Source organism: Stegastes partitus, unplaced genomic scaffold (assembly GCF_000690725.1).
Source record: "Stegastes partitus isolate 25-593 unplaced genomic scaffold, Stegastes_partitus-1.0.2 Scaffold911, whole genome shotgun sequence".
NCBI lineage: Eukaryota > Metazoa > Chordata > Actinopteri > Pomacentridae > Stegastes > Stegastes partitus.
This window is the reverse complement of record NW_007578642.1, coordinates 285,871-290,323: the sequence shown is the minus strand read 5'-3', so window position 1 is coordinate 290,323 and position 4,453 is coordinate 285,871. Positions and strand designations below refer to the sequence as shown.

At 49.1% G+C, this 4,453-nt stretch overlaps 1 long non-coding RNA gene across 1 annotated transcript in view; it reads left to right on the top strand.

The window, feature by feature from the left end:
- The window catches only part of LOC103366130 (uncharacterized), a 19,650-nt gene that overhangs the window by 11,145 nt on the left and 4,052 nt on the right, over positions 1-4,453 (top strand). The window contains exon 3 of the long non-coding RNA XR_520650.1: positions 243-248. This is a non-coding gene — a long non-coding RNA (uncharacterized LOC103366130). The remainder of the gene's footprint in view (positions 1-242; positions 249-4,453) is intronic.

Here is a 4,453-nt window from a genome sequence, read left to right as displayed (position 1 = left end):
GTTCTGCTGGGTCTGTTGTTGATGAACTCTGCGCCTGCTGTTGGTTTAAAGTCGCTGCAGCTCGTTAACCAGCTGCTGTTGGTTCTGATAATTGGCCCAATTATCCAATTAGAGCGTTCTGGAGACGATGCTGATGTGAGCACATTTGCCCCCTAACCCCACCCACCGAGAGGAACCACGAAGATCCAGAAAGAACCATCAGTGAGGCTGAAGCCAGAACCATCAGGTCCAGTTTGTTTGAGAGAAAAGTCTGATTTATGAGAACCACTGAAGTCTCGAGTTCACAGAAATAAAGAGTTAAATTCTGTCAAACTTTTCTCTCAGAACCAGAACCGAGCTCTGTTTCCTCATGTTCCTGTGTTCTGTTCGACCCGTCTTTATTCCAACGGTGTCGTCTTTCAGTCTCTGTCTCTGCCTCCGTGTGTTCTGAACCTGCAGCTCTCACAGATAAACCTGGACTCCGTGTGTTTGCTGTGCTGAACAGAACCCGGTGTCAGGGTGACATTTTGGTCCGAGACCAGGACAAACCGGCTGATCCTGGAGCTGCTGACTGATCCGACTGGTTCCGTGCTGCTCGTTGATCACGCTGTCACCGTGAAGCCGCCTGCAGATTTATGGAGCCGCCGGTTCTGGATCAGCGCTGGGGTTCTGCTGAATGATGAAGCAGAGAGAAGCTGGACGGAAACGAGCCATTCATCCTGGATCCTGTGAAAGTCATCCAGCACCAGGTTCGGACTGAAGCCGCTTTGTGAGGCCGAAGAAAATAATTAGAGGAAGGTCTTCAGTTCAGCAGGAGTGGAAATAATTACACAGCAGTCTGAGTTTCTCACGGCCGCACACGACTCAGGAAAACACCTCGACCGGCCGGAGCTCCGGGTCTGCAGCCGGACCAGAGCCATGAGTCACGGCTGGAACCGACATCAGGCGGGTCTCCAGCGTCTCAGAGACTCAGCAGAAGAGTCTGTGGATCAGAGTCTGTGGACGAAGCAGCCATGAAGAGGATCACACTGACTGACTCCACAGCTCTCTGGTTCTGCTGAACAAATAGTCCGGTACCTGCAGACGGTCCAGAAACCTGCTGCTGTGGGTTTATATCTAGATGGATAGATAGATAGATGGATAGATAGATGGATAGATAGATAGATAGATAGATATATAGATAGATGGATAATGAAACACAGCATGAATCAAGGCTCAGCGTGTTCTCTGTCACAGATCCAGTATTTAATGTTCACATTTAAAGGATTAGAAATAAAACGGGTTCACTGTTCTGATGTCTTCAGAGGATGAATCAGGTAGAACTTCAGCTTCATGTGGGCTGAGCAGAACCAGACTGTGTTTAACGTCCAGCAGAGGAAACAAAACGGGAAGAAAAAGATGGAAGTCAAAGGTCCAAACAGAAGGTTCCCCAGAGTGGTCAGAGAGGAACCAACAGACTGGAGCAGAGGACCGGCGCCGCCTGCAGCTCAGACGGGTTTCTGCACATTGTTCTGCTGAATGTTTCCTGCCGTCGTGTTTCTGTCTTCGGTTCGGTCCGACTACGTGTCCCGCGATGACTCGCTGTCAGCAGAGTCGAGTCTGAGAGTCTGAGCCGCTCCCAGCCAACAATCACAACAAGGAAGAGCAGCTGTCAGCGCCGAGCTCCACCCGCAGAGGAACCGGGCCGCCACAGAACCAGCCGCTCCTCAGACCTCATCAGATAAAACCTGCTTCGACCTGATGGACAGTCAGACCGCAGCTGAACCCGGACCGGCCCGTTTACTGACAGACGGTTCAGGGAAGAGACGGAAGTCCGTTTGTCTTTTTCATTCACTGCTTTTAGATTTTATTTCTAAAATGTGGCCAAATTCACATTTTCCATCCGAGCAGCAGTTTAATAAACACCAGAGATCCAGTCTGACACCGTGTTGGACCGTCTGCTCAGGACACAGCGAAGTGTGGAAACATGGTCCAAACGACACAGAACAGGACCAGGTGGTGTAGAAGCAGAACAAATAGAGCAAAGTGTGGAACAAAAGAGTGAAAACAGTTCAGACCAAATACAACGTGATGCAAAGCAAAGGCTGAGAACTGGTGAAGCAGCAGCTCTCCACACCCAAACCTTCACTTATCTCCAAGTGTAGTTTAAAAGTGACATTTTTTCATCAGCGCCGCCGTCCTGGTTTGAGCAGGAGGTAAAAATAATCCTCCGTCAGTAACGGACAGATCGGACGCCAGAGAACATTAAACAAGCTGATGAGACGTTCGACTCGTTTCTAAAAACAGAAAGTTGATCTCATCAGAGTTCACGTCTAAATTTAGAAACTCGGACTTGTTTTGGGCGGAGATCTGCTCATCAGTGATGCTGCTCCACCCGCCGCCTGTCAGGAATGGGTTCTGGTGAAAACCCACAACAGACCACTTCAGATTCTATCGGCTGGTTCCACCTCCAGGTTCTGGCTGATGTTGGTTGTGTTCTCAGATTAGACAATGAACGATAACGTCATCCAGACGTGTATATGATCATATGTGTCGTTTATATTCTGCTTGTAAAAGAGAGACGGAAAAGAAAGGTTTAAAACAATTCCATGGGAAGTAATTAGTTCGACTGTGTTCGGTGAAATATTTCCTTTTATCATAATTTGACCTTTTTGTCATTTAACTGTAATTAACTGTAATCAGTCACCAGCTGCAGCTGTGAGGGAGATGCTACCTGATCCGCCTTTGACCGATCAGGACCAGTAGATCTGAACCTGGATCAGTAGATCTGAATCAGTAGATCTGAACCTGGATCAGTAGATCTGAATCAGTAGATCTGGCTCGGTACTCGGGTCGGTACTCGGGTCGGTATGTGCCTCGCCACGTGCCTCGCCGGCGCCCCCGCTGGATGTGTTGTGATGTCGGCTGTCATCAAACGATGATGAGGAGAGATAAAGGGAGTCCTAATCGCCTGCTCAGCCAATCAGAGGCGAGTGTTGACATGATGTCATCCCCTCGGAGGGCATCAATAGGTTATCTGAAGGTAAACATCCTGCAGCGGGTTCATGGGCCTCCACTGCTGCTGGGTTTTGTTCCCTGAGCAGCGCCTGCAGGTGGAGGGCAGGACGGCTACAGATAGAAACTAAACCTGAAACACGAGTGTTTAAAGATTCATGTGTGTCAGTTTGAAGCTGATGGAACGGGAGCTTTAAATCTTTTATTTGACTAAACCGGCGCTGTATTGCTTCATGCTCACGCTGTTGGTGGACAGATGAATAAATCTCTGGTTCCAGCCGGTGGATGTCAATGTTCTCGTCTCTGTAGACTCCTGCTGCTGGTTTGAGGATCAGCTGAAGCTTTGGGAACATTTTGCTCCTCTGCACTTTGTCTCTTCTGATAAATTAGTTTTTTATGTGAAACATGTAAAACTGAACTTCAGGAGGTAGAAACAACCAGAGATGAGAACAGAGCCGTGAAAGTCTCTGTTTGCTCCATTTTTACTATTTTCTACAAACTCCAGACTGGACTTGGTTCCAGCTTCTGCTTCTGTTTGTTTTGTCAAACATCCACAGCACATGATTTTTCCCACAGAGTGAATGGGTCGGTGTCAGAGTCCCGTCAGGTTGTTCTGACGTCCTCAGACGCTGGTTCCGTCCTGCAGCAGCGAACAGCTCCAGGATCTCTGAGCTCCTCGATGTGACGTCTGAGCCGAGGATTCCTGCTGCTCCTCCCGACCTCATGAATGAATGAACGAGTGTTTCATGTGGAAATTGTTATTCTAACCACATACAGAAGTGTTTCTGGGCTGTTATGGAAAAGTAATTGGAGCAATTAGAGAGGAGGGACATGTGTCGGGGGGTCGGGGGTTTCCCAGAACAGTTTCCTCTGCAGCAGCACCGTGGAAACTCTGGTGGCTTCATGTGGAGCTGAACCGACGTATCTGATGACCAGTTAGGCTTTATTCACATAGAAGCTGCTACAGGCTAACATGCTAACTACCATTACACCTGTTAAGAGACACAACACTACTGTAGACACACAAACAAAACACCAAACATTCAAATGTCTTTAAAAGAACCAAACAACTCAGGATGAGATGTTGCTTTCAGAGCATTTGGTTCCGGATGACGCATCAGGGTGTTGTGTTGGGACACTGGTTGTACGGTGGGTTCAGGACGGTGGGTTTGGGGTGTTGGGTTCAGGACGGTGGGTTTGGGTCTTGGGTTTGGGGTGTGGGGTTTGGGGTGTGGGGTTTGGGTCTTGGGTCTTGGGTTTGGGGTCTTGGGTTTGGGGTGTGGGGTTTGGGTCTTGGGTTTGGCGTGTGAGGTTTGGGTCTTGGGTTTGGGGTGTGGGGTTTAGGGTGTTGGGTTTGGGTCTTGGGTTTGGGGTGTTGGGTTTGGGTCTTGGGTTCGGGGTCTTGGGTTTGGGGTGTGGGGTTTGGGTCTTGGGTTTGGGTCTTGGGTTTGGGGTCTTGGGTTTGGGTCTTGGGTTTGGG